Genomic DNA, 16,923 nt, shown 5'->3' on the forward strand with positions numbered 1-16,923 from the left:
CTTGACCAGTAATGCTACTAACTCTGCTCTTTTACCTCCCATCCAGTGTTTGATCAAGGTATTGCAGGGCCTGTGGCATTTATTTAAAAAAGGCCCTAAATTGTGCTGGCTGGGGCATGCGCAATCCTAAATAGTGTCGGCTGTTGCATGCGCGGTGAGGGGGCAGTGTGACTGCGGCACACCACCCCCCCCCCCCCACCCCGAGTGAGTTTCTGATACTCACCCTGCATCTCAATTTTGGTAAGTTTTAAATAGTCTGAATTATTCTTAAAATGATCTTTCTCAGATCACTATATGTTCAGTGATTACCAATGGCATATCTAGGGAACATAGTACCTATGGCAAGAACTGAAATTGCACCACACCCCCTGTTAAAACTTATTTAGATAGTTTGCACTTACATTCAAATTATACTTACACTGAAATTGCTCCCCTTTCCTCTCCTGTTTAAAACTTACTTACAAGTTTTGTTAAAGCAAAACTTACAACGGAGGTGGCAGCTGGTTCAATGCGGGATCAATGGCCATCTTTGTTTCCCATAATCCCCCACGCAGCTGGAACCACTCTGCGTTTCCCATTGCTATCTGCAGCATGCAGCTTCCCCAACATGTAAATGAATGAATCCAGCCAGCTGAGTAACAGGCTGAGGGTATGATTATTTTTGGTTCCGCTAAGGCGTATTTCCATTTACATTTTTGTTTTTATCTTTGTGCAGTGGCTATGAGATACTGATTAAATCACCTTTAATCAGGGTTATAACACAGACTACCAATGCAGTATGAATGCGGTCACCCACCTGGCCATCTGTCGCCCTCCTTGCCCCCAGCTGTCTGTTGCCTCCCCCTGCCTGTCCATCGCTTGACCCCGGCTGTTCATTGCTCCCAACTCTGCCATCCATTGTACTTCCCCCATCTAAATCCCAATGCAGCACCAGGGGTGCAATGCTGCTGAGCCCAGAGATCCCCAGAGTGCCACACCAGCTCGTGGCATTGGCTCAGTGCAGGAGCAATGGCCTTCTTCATTACCCATAGTCCCCAATACAGCTAGAACTGTTCTGCCAGCACCAGGGATATGCAGAGTGGTTCCAGCTGTGTGGGGGATTATGGGTAAGGAAGATGGTCATTGATCCTGCATTGAGCCAGCTGCCACCTGCCACCTGCATCTCTCCCACCAGGTGCTTGGGGCCGAGAGTCCCCTATCACCAAAGGTAAGAGAGGGCGCCTACGAGAACAGGGACGGCGGGGATGGCAGGGACAATGGGGACGGGGAACTTGGTGGAGGGGTCTCTCTCTGCAATGGGAAATATTTGCTAACATTTTAAAAACTCAGTTATATTTGGAGGCAACTTTTATGGCAAAGAGAGCTGTAGAGTCCCCTATGGGACCCTATAGAAGTCTTTAAAAAGATTTCATTCTGTCGTAATGTTTGAGCTGTAATGTGCATTTATTGCTTTTGCACTATTTGAGATGTCAACAATGTTTGAGCCAGTTTTATTTGGAAGTTTTACCTTAAAATAAAAAAATGCTCATGATATTATTGTCTTTTATGGTCTTTAATTATTTAAATTCATTTAACACCCGCGACCACTGTTTTGTGCGATTTAGCGTGATTTTGAAATATCATATTTGATTAAAGGGATTGACTTTGTAAAATGATTACAAAATCCAGAATATTCTGAACAACGGTGGGTGTCCTGTCCCAATGATCCCATATAAAAAGTTAGGCACCTCTACGTTAATCTAGCCCTGCTCCCATCCTATCCCTTTTAAAACACCCAAACCTCAGTGTCTGCATCAGCCAACCATAGAACCATAGAACACTACAGCACAGAAAAATGCCATTTGGCCCTTATACTCTGTACCAACCACCACTCAGGTAGTTCCATTGACCTGCTTCCATTCCATAACCCTCCAGATCTATAGAACCATAGAACCTGTCCTTATATCAGCCAAATTTCTATATTAGCCAGAATATCACAATTCCATATCCTAATACATGCACTAAGTTCATCTCCTTTATTCCTAACCTCACAAACCTTCAAGACATTGCATCATCCTTTCCACCTTCTGCCCTATTCTTTGCTTTGATTCCCACCCCCCCTGCCAAATTTGTTTAAACTCTCCCCAACAGCTCGTGTAACCAACCTGCCAGGATATTGGACTCTCTTCAGTTCAGGTGCAGTCCATCCTTTTCATACAGGTCAGACCTTCCCCAGAAGAGATCCCCATGATCCACAAATCTGAACTACTGCTCCCTGCACCAACTCTTCAACTAGAGGTGTAGTCGAGTTGGTGGTTTGTAAAAGATGTCTATTGACAATTTGTCTCGAGATAGAGACAGAGAAATCTAGAATTCGGACAGTATTTCTAGTGCAATACATCACGGGTGCATGGGGTTGCAGCAAAATACTCGTCGATGTAGTGGAGGAAAAATTGAGGGGCCTTGACTGTGTAGGCTTGTAGCATGGACTGCTCTTTATAGCCAACAAAAGTGCAGAAGTAACTGGGAACCATGCAAGTAGAAATAGCTACCCCTTTGTCTAGGAGAAAGTGGGATGAATCAAAAGCAAAGTTGAGGGCTTGGACAAGTTTTTCCAGAGAGAAAAGGGTTGTAGTGAAGGGGTACTAGTTAGCTCTATTGTAGAGAAAGAAACAAAAGCGTTTGAGGCCTTCAGTATGGGGGTGGAACAGTGTACAGTGATTGGATGTGCATGGTAAAAGCGAGGTGGTCACGTTCAGGGAACTGGAAGTTGTTGAAGTGATGGGGGGGCATGTGAAATATCACAGATGTAGATGGGGAGGGACTGGACTGGGGGAAGAAAATGGAGAAAGGGTAAGTGGATACAAGTTCAGTGGGGCAGGAGCATGTGGAAACAATAGGTATACCAGCACAATTGGGTTTGTGGATTTTGGGTAGGAGGTAGAATCGGGCAGTGCAGCTTTGGAAGCAATGAGGCTAGAGACTGTCTTGAAATGAGAGGAAGTGATGAATTTCAAGTCAAGTAGTCACCTTTATTTATCGTTCTTACCATGCTCACATGGTAAAGACAAGATAGCGTTTCTCCAGGACCACAGAGCATATTTACATAAATATAAGTTAGAATAGAAGTTAAACACATTAAAATATTCAGACATATACAATAAAAGTCCATGGCACACTATCCAAAAATGTTCTGGGTATACAGGAGCCTGATGGCTGGGGGAAAAATAGCTGTTGCCCAAACTGGACGTATGGGGCCCTAGCGCTGCAGTACCTCCTACCAGATGGCAGAAGGGAGAACAGTTTACATGAGGGGTGTGTGGAGCCGTTCACAATGTTTATTGCCTTTTGCCTGCAATGAGTTTTGTAGATGTCCTTCTTAATAAGAAGAGAGCCTCCAATTATCTCAGACCTCACTATCCTTTGGAGGGTCTTGCGGTCTGAGATGGTGCAGCTTCCAAACCAGTCGGTGATGCAGTTGTACACGATTATCTCAATACATCCTCTGTAGAATGTAGTGAGGATGGAGGGTGGGAGATGAACTTTCCTCAGCCTTCGCAGGAAGTAGAGGCATTGGCTCTTTCTTGGCTGTGGAGTTGGTGTTAAGGGACCAAATGAGATTCTCCCCCAAGGAACATGATACTCTTGATGACTTCAACAGTCGATCCATCAATGATCAGCAGAGTGTGGGTCCCACCCCCCCCCCCCACCCCTGTCCCTCCTGAAGTCGACAACCATCTCCTTTGTTTTATTACCATTCAGATACAGGTTGTTGGCTTTTCACAGTCTGTTAGCAACTACCTCTTATCTCTGTACGCTGATTCCTCATTCTTACTGATAAAGGCCACCACGGTCATGTCGTCAGTGAACTTGATGATGTGGTTCAAACCGTGTTTAGTCGCACAGTATTGGGTCAGCAAAGTGAACAGCAGTAGACTAAGCATGCAGCCCTGCGGGGCCCCTGTGTTCAATGTATTGGCCGTGGAAGTGCTATTATTGATCCGGACTACCTGAGGTCTCTCCGACAGGAAGTCGAGAATCCAATTGCAGAGGGAGGTGTTTAGAGCCAGCAGGGTCAACTTCCTTATCAGGCACTGTGTAGTGTGACTGAGAGCACTCAAGACCAGAGAGAGTGCAACACGCTTTTATTCCATAAGAATGGCACTCATGGTCTGAGGACTGAACTGGGGTTTTGGCAGGGGTCCAGGGTTTATATCGGGAAATGTGGGGGTGGAGTCCTTCGAGCATCGCCCTTGTAGTGAATTCGCAGTTCACTACATACTAAGATATGATTGTGTTGAATGCTGAACTGAAGTCAATAAACAGCATTTGAACATACGAGTCCTTATTTTCCAGATAGGTGAGGGCTAGATGAAGGGCGGTGGTGATAGCATTGTCCATCTGTATGGAAACTGCAGGGGGAGCAGTGATGGGGGCAGCAGGAGCTTGATGTGCCCTATGACTGACCTCTTGAAGCACTTCATGATGATGGATGTGAGTGCGACAGGGTGGTGTCATTGAGGCAGGACACACACGACTTCTTCAACATGTGGATAATGGTGATGGCTTTGAAGCAAGTTGGGACCACGGTGCTTCTCAGGGAGATGTTAAAGATGTCAGTGAGAATATCTGCTAAATGAGCTGCACATCCCCTGAGCAATCTGCTGGGAATGTTAGCCCATCCAGCAGCTTTCTATGGGTTGACCTTGCCTAACTCTCTCTTCACATTGGACACTGCAAGACACAGCCCCTGATTATTTGGAGGAGAGGTGGTCTTCTTCGCCCCCACATTATTTTTCACCTCAAAAAGCTCTTAGAAGTTGTTCAGTGCATCTGGAAGGGAGGTATCACCAGCACAGGCAGATGGTGTAGTTTTGTGGTTGATGATGTATTGGATACACTTCCACATGCGTCGTGTGTCCTTGCTGACCAGGAAATGACTATGAATGCACTGGGCATGCTCACGTTTTGCTTCCCTGATGGCCTTAAACAAATTAGCTCTTGCAATAGCTAGGACTACCTTGTCGTCTGCTCTGAAGGCCATGTTTTGGTTTCTGAACAGCATATGCACCTCTGCAGTCATCCATGGCTTCTGATTAAAGTGAATAATAATGGTTTTGGGCACAGTGATGTCATCAGAACACTTACTAATGTAGCTGGTCACTGAAGCTGTATACTCCTCCAGATTGATGCACTCACCATCAGTTGCTGCTTCCTTGAATGTGCCAGTCAGTGTGCTCAAAGCAGTCTTGAAGTGCATGAATGGCCCCCACTGGCCAGGTTTTAACTTGTTTCAGAACTGGTCTGGAGCATCAGATGAGCGGTCTGTATGCTGGGATTAGCATTACATAAATGTGGTCTGAGTATCTGAGGTGGGGGAAGGGCTCTACCTGGTACAACATGTTCACCCCTTAAGGTCTGACATGTTCACTCCTCTCAGAGCAAAGTCCACATACTGATAGAATTTGAGGTTCGCCTGGTTGAAATCCACAGCGATAATAATCAGTCCGTCAGGGTCTGCTGTTGCTTATAGCCCATAGAGTTCCCAAATCACCTCCTTAGTGTTAGCGCTGGGGGTGTATACTCTAACTACGACAGTGGTGAATACCCACAGTAGATAAAAATGGTCTACATCTGACAATCACAAATTCCACCAGCGTTGAGCAGTGACCAGAGACTCGTGCAGAGTCCTTACACCATTCCGCGTTGATGTAAACACACAGGCCACTGCCATGGGCTTTACCACGCAGAGCAGCATCTCTGTCAGTCTAAATTAAAGTGAGCCCATCCACTTGAATGGTGGTGACCGGGACCCTATCGCTGAGCCACATTTCAGGGAAGACCAAAGCACATTAATCCCTGTACTCATCCTGAGTAGACCTCCAGAGTCAGATGTAGTCCATTTTGTTCACCAGGGAACAGATGTTGGCAAGAAGGGAGAGCCAGGTGGCAGGGGTTTGCTTCAGTCTAGCACAAACCCCTGCTCATTTCTGAAGTAATTTAGAGATAATGCTTGACACAGTGGTTTAATGAGTTTTCATTGGGTCCTGTTGTAAGTAAGAGGAGGTGTCTGAGAGTTGTCTGGTTTCAACCAGATAGAGGTCAGTGCGCCAAACCACAATAACGCAGTCCGTAACATTGGTAATATATCCTTATAGATGCAGCAAGATCTACTGACATTCTTCTAACATTTTTGTGTCTTTAATATAAATCATGGGAACTACGATTGAACAAAAAGAACGTTAAAAACACTTCAATGTGTGAGTGTCCTTATCAAGAACAGATCATGGAACATGAAAGAGCTCAATGCCCAATCCATAATAAACATGAAGGAGATGTCACTACTGAGACACTTGATGCCGTCTGGTTTGCTCATTGTGTCTAGACTGCATCAAGCATACCAATGAAGATCAGTTGCTGAATTTCTGCTATAAAAGATAAAGACTCAAGATGGTAATTTTCTTTACATGATCACACTGCAGGGCGTCATAGAGATAGCATCACAAATCCATATTTATTTTAATCCTGACATTTCTCATTTTGATTCAATGCTTTTTTATATAAATTTGTCTTTATTCCACTTTGCCAAGATTGTAAGACAACTTTGTAACTATCTTTTAGTCGGTTGTGCAGTAAGTGACTAAGACCTCAAACCATGCCCCATGCTCGTGGTTTGAGGTATGCAAAAATATGGGCAATTTACACCAGGCACTTCAAAGCACTGCAGAAATACCAACCTAATGCTGCAAATTCACTAGCCTGAAAGGTGAACCAACATCAGCATCCTTTCCCAATAAGACTCTGATCACACTCACACTTTGTTGGGCAGACCACAACATTTAAATAGAAAAGCTAAAAGTTGTAGTGGCTAAAAATGTGAAGTAAAAAGCAGAGAATGCTTGAAATACTCAGTAGCTTTTGATTAAATGTTATTGACTGAAACATTGTTTCTGTTTCCACAGACATTCCATGAAACAGAGATGAAAAGTTTCAAGCAAGTTTTCAAAACCTGTAAGATCCTCACTGACTCACTGGCCAAGTATTTAATTAGTGGATAAGACTTTGAGACTTTAAGTCCTTCTGAAGGGAGCATCTAGAGGCAAAGGACAAAGAGTGGAAAGGAACCTGAAATGGTCCAACTAATCCATCCAAATGCACTGTTAAACTTCACATGTAGCACTGTCTGCAGACCTGCAGAGAATTCATTAGTCCGCAATTCCAGTGAACGCGTCAACCTCATGAAATCGAGGATACCAGTAGGCAGTTGTACTTGTTGAGAATTCAACAAATCAAATAGTCGTTGCATGAATTTATCTTGCAGAACTTAACAATTTATAATAGCTAACTTACTGAAAAAATAGCAACTGACCAAACAAAAATTGAATGAACTGACTAAGAGTTTTCTTAAAAAAAAATCCGTTATCAAATAAACAACATAACATGCTACAATACAATAAAAACAGAAAGTGCTGGAAATACTTAGCACCACAGGGCACATTTGTGGGAGGATAAATAAAATTAATGATTCAAGTTGAAGGGTCTTCACCAGAAAAAAAAATAGCATTTTCAGTTTATATTTTATTTTAGATTTCTAACAGCTGCATTTTTAAATTTTCCTCATTTAGCACACTTTCTGATCGAGAGTTGAACAGCTTAGTTTATTATTACCATGTGAATACTGGAACATGAATTTTATGTAATTCCCAGGTTTGATATAAACAGAGTGGAGAGAGTGCAGAGAAGGTTTACCAGAATGTTACCTGGGTTTAAGCATCTAGAGTATAGGGAGAGATTGGACAGATTAGGTCTTTATTCTTTGGAGCGTAGAAGGTTGAGAGGGGATTTGATAGAAGTATTTAAGATTATGAAAGGGATAGACAGAGTGGATGTGGATAGACTATTTCCGTTAAGAGGAGGAAAGATTAAAACAAGAGGACATGAGTTAAGAATTAAAGGGCAGAGGTTTAGAGGTAACATGAGGGGGAACTTCTTTACTCAGAGAGTGGTAGACGTCTGGAATGAGCTTCCGGGAGAAATAGTGGCGACGGAGTCAATTGTATTATTTAAGAAAAGGTTGGACAGGTATATGGATGAGAAGAAGATGGAGGGTTATGGTCATTGTGCAGGGAGGTGGGACTAGAGAGGGGTGTTTGGTTCGGTGCGGACTAGAAGGGCCTAATGGCCTGTTTCCGTGCTGTAAATTGTTATGTTATGTTATTATTGATGCAGAATTGGTCTGATACTTATATCTTGATATTTCATCTTTCTCATTCTAACGCTCACTTTGATCTTTTTTTGTTGTTGTTAATAATTCCCAAATAACATTCTACACACTGCCAACAGTGAATAGAGAGAGACATTTTTTCAATGCTTCTCAGTTGGTAAGATGCCTTGCTAGCAAGGAATTGATCAGGAATTTGGCATAGATTGTGCATGATTTTGAAGTCTTTTTCTTGTAACATCCTTTCCTTCTTGACAAAAGTTACCATTGAACAAGTCCCCATGCCAGAAAACAAAATGTAAGCATAAGGTGATCTCAAACTCTCAATGTATATTTACAATTCATGAAGTACTCTCCAGGAGTGAAAAGGATCAGAATTTATCCCAATCTATAATCAAGCATAAGTAAATGTATTGAGCACACATGTCAAACTCAGGCCCGTGGGCCAAATTTGGCCCATGATATAATTATATTTGGCCCGCAAGATCATATCAAATATGTATTAGAGCTGGCCCGCTGGCCGCCGCGCCAGTATAGCGCACGCACAGCTAATACTACAAATCCCAGAATGCTTTGCAAATGCATTGGCGCCGGCCTGTCAGCCCGCTAATCGCCCTCACCTCCTCTGTTTACTCTCATTAGCATCTGCCACCTGTCGCCTAACTCACATGTAATAAACCCCTTACGAAAAATGGCCAAACAAAAGAGAGAAAACAGGACCTTTCAAGACAGGTGGGAGGCAAACTAGATGTTCATCATTTTAAAAGACAAACCTGTTTGTCATTGAAGCAAGTTGTTATTTTTTTGACTTGTTGGCTTGTGAAAACAATACATTTAAAAGGAGCTTAAAGGCTATAGAGAAATATTATTTATTGAATATTTTATTTCTCATTTGTTAATGCTTCTTCTGGAAAGAGTTTAACCAAAATTATTATTAAACATTTATTTTAATAAGAAAAAGTTTAACATTACATATGTTGAAAGAAGAGAAAACATGCAGATGTTGTTGAAAAATTTCAAGAAATATTTAGTTTGGCCCACGACTTAGTCCAAGTTTTTAATTTTGGCCCTCAATTTGAGTTTGACATGCCTGGTATTGAGTATATTTATAAATAAAGTATATATAGCTCTAAAGGCTGGAATTAAAGAAAATGTAGAGAAAGCAGGAACTAGGAATTGAATTGGGATGACCGAACCCTCAAAGAACCATGTACTGCCAAATCTAGGCCAAGAGCAAATTGGAGGAACAGCACCATATATTTTGTCTTGAGAATCTTCAACCAGATGGCATATATATTGACTTCTCCAATCTCATTCTTTTCCTCATACCTGTCTCCTTTCCTCCAGCTCTCCACCCCTTTCCCTTCCTCACCTATCAGAAATCTACCTATCGCCTTCTGCCTTCTCCCCAGATCACTCTCAGCTTCTACCCTCCCACTTGTGTCAACCTATTACTTCTTACCTGTTAGCCAGTGCTCCTCCCTCTTTCCCTTTCTCCTTCTTCCTCCCCCCTCCTTTTTAATTCTGGTGCTTTATTCATTTGTTTTTCCATATTTCAGAGGAAGGCCAAAGGCCTGAAATATTGTTGCCTTTTTTTTCTTATGGATGCTGCATGATGTGTTGAGTTTCTCCAGCATTCTTCTGTGGATTTTCTTGTTTAACCCATCAAATAACTTCTGCTCCTATTTGCTATGATTCTGCATTAAAACTGTAAAATGCATATAAACTGAGGGTCAAATTCAAAGTTTTCATGAACAAAAGGTACTGTATTGAATTGTCATCAATCACTCACACAGTTAATTCTCAATGCTACTAGATGTGGAAGGAAAGACAGTTTTCAAATTGTGGTACTTGCACCAAAAGTTAAAGTTAAGACCAAATTTCTTGAAGTATGCAGAGTTCCTTTGCATTCTCAAAGAATGATTCACGTGTTAATGGGATTTCCAGGATATGGGTCCAGTGATGATTAAAAAAAAAAAAATCCAATATATTTCTGTCTAGGGGACCTGAAGGAGAAGCTATGATGGTGATATTCCCATCCTTATGGAGAGGAAGAATGTTTAGGGTGGTGGACGGGGTGATAATCAAACAGTCTGCTCTCTCCTGGATGGTGTTTATCATCTTGGATGTGATGAAGGTCATTCAGACAAATTGAAACTCTTCCACAACACTCCTGAGTTATCCATTGTGGAATGTTGTTTTAGGAGCCAGGAGATGAGTTGCTCACCACAGAATACGCAGCTTGTAACTTGCCCTTGGAGTGACTGAATTTATTTGGCTGGGTCAGTTAAGATATTGGTTAATGGTGGATCCTAGGATGCTGATGGTGAGAATCTTAGTAATTGAGATTCCATCAAATGTCCAGAATAGATGATTGGCCTATCTCTTGTTGGAGATGGTCTTTGCATGGCTCTTGTGTGGTGCCACGTATCAGCCCATGTCTGAATATGATCCATGTCTTGCTGCATGCATCCATAGTTTTCTTTACTCTCTGGGTGGATGTGACTGGAACTAAGCATTGTGCTATCATCAGTGGATAAACCTGCTCCCTTCATGGACCTAATGAGGCAAGCAAAATTCTTGATAAAACAATTGAAGATGGTTGGACCTGTGACACTGACGTGAAGAACACATAGAGTGTTGACATCGATGAGATGATTAAGTGAAGAAGTCATGATTTGACTCTGAGAAATTTTCTTTTAAATGTTTCCATGTGAATGTTTCTAATTGTTCATTTTAACTGAGTGGAACCAGAGGGAATTATAAACATGAAGAGAGAGAGAGAAAGCGCGCACAGAAATAGACCCTTCTGCCCATCAAGTTTCTGCAGACCATCAACCACCCATTTACCTTAATTTTTGTTTTTATTCTCCACACATTCAATTCAATTCTCCCCAGATTCTACAACTTATCTACATACAAGGGGCAATTCACAGGAGCCAATTAATTGACAGCCTGCATGTCTTTGGCTAAAGGAGAAAACTGGAGCACCTCATGTACACAGGGTGAACATGCAAGCCACCACACCGATGTCAGGATATAATCTGGGTCTCTGGTACTGTGAGGCAATGAATCGACTAGCATCGCCACAGTGCTACTGTGTTTAGAATTTCATGAAGTTACGGGTGTTGTCTCACCCATGCCTGCTCTCTCACAATCACAACAGGGTTCCCAAAGGAGATGCAAGTTACTGTATGTGCTGGATCTGAAGCCACAAGTAAACTACTGAAAGAATCAATAGGTTGAGCAGCATCTATGGAGACAAAAGGTGGTCAGTCTGATGAGCCCTGATCCAGAGTCAACCCAAAGCATCATCCCTTTGCCTCAATGCATGCTCCTCAACTTACTGAGTTCTTCCAGCAGTTTTATTTTTGTTTCCAGTCTCCTCACGTTTTTCCCCAATCACCGTCACATTCAACAGACTATCAATTTGGTAACTGTATCTCAGCAGAGGTGAAGTACAACCGCCAAACACTTCCTCATGCATTTTAACAATATGAAGGGAAAGCTTCCTTCTTAGCTAAACTCCTTTCTCTTCCCCACACCAAGCACTTCCTTATGTAAGCACAGAATATGTAAAATCTGCCTTTACCTCCTCATTTCCACTCTCAAGTCCTCAGTCTTTCCTTCCAGGTTAAACTACGATTCATTTGTACTCCTTTTATTTTCATATACTGCATTCCCTGTTCACAGTGCAGCACTTCGAACTTTGAGAAAAGCTAGAGCCGAACAGGTAAGTGTTATGTCGCACATTTTCCTGAAATGAGACACCAAGCTTCCAGTGTTAATTTAATCCTCCATCCCACCTGTGCTCTAACCTCTCTCTCCTTACTCCCCAACACTGCTCCAGTGTTAATTTAATCCTCCATCCCACCTGTGCTCTAACCTCTCTCTCCTTACTCCCCAACACTGCTCCAGTGACACTCAAAGTAAATTCAAGGAACAGCTCCTCATGGTTCAATTTGGGTCTTTCCACTTATTCCATCACATTCATTCCTCAGTCCTTTTTTTTCCCCCAGACTGGAGCTATCAGTAATGATTTTGCTGCTTCAACCAGCACCTCCTCTAAGACCAACTTTTGGTTCTTTATGGAGTTAAAGAGTCATACAGCAAAGTAACAGATCCTTTGGCTCATTCAAGTTCTCAATGAAAAGTTTTAGTGTGAAACATCGATTGTCCATTGCTTCTGTGGATGCTGCATGACCAGCTGAATTCCCCCATCACGTTTGTGTATTGAATTAGGTACCCAACCATACTGATCCCATTTACCAGTGCACTGTTGGCTGTTGAATGGCCCAACCACTATTAATTTGTGCATGGAACAAGCATCAGTTTTATCACTTAATGATATCACAGATGTCTCCCTTTGCTATTCACTGTCGTCCTTCTTATACTCCCTCTAATATTGTTTAAAACTTAAATAATTTGCTTCAGTGATTGAATGGCACCTGCATAGCGACAATACAAGCATGGCATGGTGCCTAATGTTCTGACAAAAGTTTTGTTTGAGAAGGCTGCTGATCCAAACTTCAGTATTGCCGGAGAATCAAAGTGATGGGTTTTGCTAAACACACCTTAAGTAATCAAAGGCCAATTCTTCACACTCTCAGACAATGCAAAGCTTACAAAGTCAAATATTGCATGGAATTGAATTGAATTGTTTAGTTTCACATGTGTGTACCAAGAATCAGTTTTGTGCTTTATTCAGCTAAGTCATCCCATATTTAACAACAATAGATCGTGCAATAATAAAACACTAGTGCAGGGTGCATTGATTGCAAGTCAGAGAGTGTAGGGTAACAAATACAAAATGCAGGAGAGTAATGTACAAGAGCTTCAATTTCTTTAATCAATGAGAGGTCCATTAAATAGTCTAATTACAACAGGAAAAAAAGTTTTCCCTTGAATCTGGAAGTTTGTGCTTTCAAAGTTGTTGGATGGGAATGGGGATAGAAAGACCTGTGCTGAACAGCCAAAGATTGGCTGCCGAAACTGATGGAGAATCAGAATAAGGAGAAGCTTTGGACCAGTAGGCAGTCGTTTCACCTGCAGATTGATTCGAGTGAGGCTCAGGCCGAGCGTTCAGAATGATATTGGTGTATATTGGCTCTTAAGTTAGTGGTGGATGTCCATTGTATTAACTAATCGCTGGTCAGGAACTTTGAGTGTTGAACACAGCAAATGGAGGGGTGACGTGAAGGTTAATGAGACAGTAGACAGCTCTTGGGGCTTGGAGTGATATGTCAAGTGGTTTGGGCTGCGGTAATAGTTGTAAGAGAGACTGTGATGAGTGTGGGCGGTGTCATAGATGGGAAATTAAAAGGGACCTCTTTGACATGTGGAGCCTACAGTGTGCACAGTCCAGGTACTCTTTCTACACTCAGACCTGCTTCTACATGAGTGATCCATGGCACTTTAGTCCATACAGAATGAAACATCCTGGGTAGCAGTCCACGCATGTGAACATGCCTTTAGGAATGTCACTGTGCACATGTAAACACCTCCCTGCAATAGTTTGTTGTCTGGCAAACCTGGAATGGATGTTTGTGCAAATGCTGAACAAATCATCTGTTAATGTGTCATAAATATTACATATATTACAGATACAGGGCCCTCCATAATGTTTAGGACAAAGGTATTTTTTCATTTATTTGCCCCTGTGCTCCAAAGTTTTAAATTTGTAATCAAACAATTCACATGTGATTAAAGGGCACATTCCAGATTTTATTTAAGGTTATTTGTATACTGATGTACCATCAATCACTCAGGAGACTATTGTGGAGAAACCAGTAGGCTTTAATTCGCTTGAGAATATAATATATCCTTTCTGTTCGGTTGTCCTGCATTGAGTTGCAGGGGGCTGTGGAACAGCCACTTTTATACTTTTAGCCTGTGTGTACAACCACCCCACCTCACTGACAAAAGGCAAAGGAGGAAAAACCCAACCCCAACCAATCAATTTTCCCCTGCAGCCGCTGCAACCGTGTCTGCCTGTCCCGCATCGGACTTGTCAGCCACAAACGAGCCTGCAGCTGACGTGGACTTTTACCCCCCTCCATAAATCTTCGTCCGCGAAGCCAAGCCAAAGAAGAGAAGAAACAACCAGCCTATAGGCATGCTTGACCAGATAATTATACATTACAGTGGTTTACCACATATACATTTTGGTTTGACCGTGAAGAAATTAAAGCAATCTTTATATATAGTTCCCCCCTTTCAGGGCACCATAATGTTTGGGCCATTTGGCCTCACAGGTATTTGTGATTACTTAGATATGTTTAGTTGCTTCATTGATGCAGGTATAAGAGAGCTGGGCTTGTTTCTAAGCTTTTGATCACCTTGGAGTCTGTAGTTGCCATTTTTCAACATAAGGACCAGAGCTGTGCCAATGAAAGTCAAAGAAGCCATTATGAGACTGAACAACAAGAATAAACAGTAAGAGACATCACCCAAATATTAGGATTACCAAAATCAACTGTTTGGAAGATTATTAAGAGAAAAGAGCATATTGGTGAGCTCAGTTATCGCAAAGGAACTGGTAAGACAAGGAAGATCTCCACTGCTGATAACAAAAGAATTGTCATAATAATGAAAAAAAATCCACAAATGCCTGTTTGACAAATCAGAAACACTCTTCAAGAGGCAGGTGTGGATGTGTCAATAACTTCTCTCCACAGAAAGCAACAAACAGAAATAAAGAGGCTACATGGCAAGATGCAAACCACTAGTTACCCACAGAAACAGATGGCCAGATTGCAATTTGCCAATAAGTATTTAAAAGAGACTGCAGAATTCTAGAAAAAGGTTTTGTGGACAGATGAGACCAAGATTAACTTGTATCAGAGTGATGACAAGACCAAAGTACGGTAGCTAAAAGGAACTGCCTTCCACCTCATCTATGAAACATGGTGGTGAGGGTGTTATGGCCTGGGCATGTATGGCTGCCACAGGTACAGGTGCACTTATCTCCATTGATGATGTAACGGTTGATGGCAGCAGCAAAATAAATTCTGAGGTGTACAGAAACATCTTCTCTGTGGAAGGGTGAGCAAATGGCTCCAAACTCAACAGATGGCACTTAACCCTACAGCAAGACAATGATCCCAAGCTTACTGCTAAAGGAACAAAGTTTTTCAAAGCTAAAAACTGGAAAATTCTTGAATGGTCTAGTGAGTCACTTGATCTAAATCCAATTGAGCATGCCTTCCACAAGCCCCGAAACATGCAGGAACTGAGGATGGCTGCAGTAGAGGCCTGGCAGAGCATCAACAGAGAAGATACTCAGCAGCTTGTGATGTCTAGGAATCACAGACTTCAAACAGTTATTTCATGCAAGGGATTTGCAACAAAGTACTAAACATGACAACTTTATTATACACACCATTGCTATAGCCCAAATATTGTGGTGCCCTGAAATGAGGAGACTCTGAGTGAAAAGTGCTGTAATTTCTACATGGTAAAACCAAAATGTATATAAATAACCTTGGATAAAATCTGGAATGTGCACTTTAATCACAAGCATATCGTTTGATTACAAATTTAAAACTGTGGAGTACTGGGGGCAAATAAAGGGAAAAAGTGTCTGTTCCATACATTAAGGAGGGTATTGTACAAAAGCAACACGATGCATTACCTGGACAACTAAACTTGAAATGATAATACTGTTCTCCCTCGACAGATTCTGGCCTTTTATATTAAGTGGGCAAAACATCTTGATTTTATTTTGTATTTCCAACATTTGCAATGTAGTTCATTTCTAAACTCCTTAGTAATTCAAAGGCCGTTTAAAATGCGCAATTAATGCTGGCATACGATGATTCCAAAAATTGAATAAGTAAAACAAAATTATTTTACTTTTATATTCTGGTATTTGTCAGATATTAACCTGAACATTTTATTATTTTTCAGTCCCACTTTTCAAAACAGCAGGTTTCCTGCAAACTGCATTAGTGGATCAGCAATCAGAATGAAAGAAGGGGATTCTTTATTTTTTTTAAATTTGGAGGAATATTGAGTTCACTGACATGAATTAATCTGCAGCCCACCATTTCCTCAGAAGGACATGGATTTGGTCTGGCTCAGTTTAAACACATCCAAGTAAAGCTCAGATTTATTGTCAGAGTACGTACATGACATCACGTACAACCACTGACGTTCTTTTTTTTCTGTGGGTCAGGCAGAATTTTTATTTACTGGTAATGCAAAAAACTGTACTCAACAAAAGATGCTTATACAAAAGAGAGCAATGTAAGCAAAGAAAGGTAAACAAGCTCTGCTCTACAGAAAAAAATATTTATTAACAAATAATGTGAAAATGAAAGTCCTTAAATGAGTCCCTGATTGAGTTTGCCTTTGAGAAGTCTGATGGTGGAGGGGTAGCAGCTGTTCCTGAACCTGGTGGCATGATGCTTGTGGCACCGATACCTTTTTACAAATGGCTGCAGAGAGAACAGAGCATATCCTGGGTGCTGTGAATCCTTGATAATTGCTGCTTCTCTCTGATGGCAGAGTTCCATGTAGATTTTCTTGATGGTGGGGAGAGGTTTTCCTGTGATGACTTGGGCTGTGTCCACAAGTTTTTTCAGGGTTTTCCACGCAGAGGTATTGGTTCCCCCATGCTAGCCCATGATGCAGCTGGTCAGCACACTTTCCACTACACCTCTGTAAAGGTTTGCTGGGTTTTTGATGCACTACACACCTTTGTAGACTCCCGAGGAAGTAAA

General features: G+C 41.8%; 1 long non-coding RNA gene across 5 annotated transcripts in view; it reads left to right on the plus strand.

Moving 5' to 3' along the window:
* LOC138751012 (uncharacterized) overlaps positions 1 to 9,925 on the plus strand; it is a 108,947-nt gene extending 99,022 nt beyond the window's left edge. For all 5 annotated transcript variants that reach the window (XR_011349668.1, XR_011349671.1, XR_011349673.1 and 2 more), the window contains one exon: positions 6,942 to 9,925. This is a non-coding gene — a long non-coding RNA (uncharacterized lncRNA). The remainder of the gene's footprint in view (positions 1 to 6,941) is intronic.
* The last annotated feature ends 6,998 nt before the right edge of the window (positions 9,926 to 16,923 follow it).

Source organism: Narcine bancroftii, chromosome 1 (assembly GCF_036971445.1).
Source record: "Narcine bancroftii isolate sNarBan1 chromosome 1, sNarBan1.hap1, whole genome shotgun sequence".
In the NCBI taxonomy this organism is placed as follows: domain Eukaryota; kingdom Metazoa; phylum Chordata; class Chondrichthyes; order Torpediniformes; family Narcinidae; genus Narcine; species Narcine bancroftii.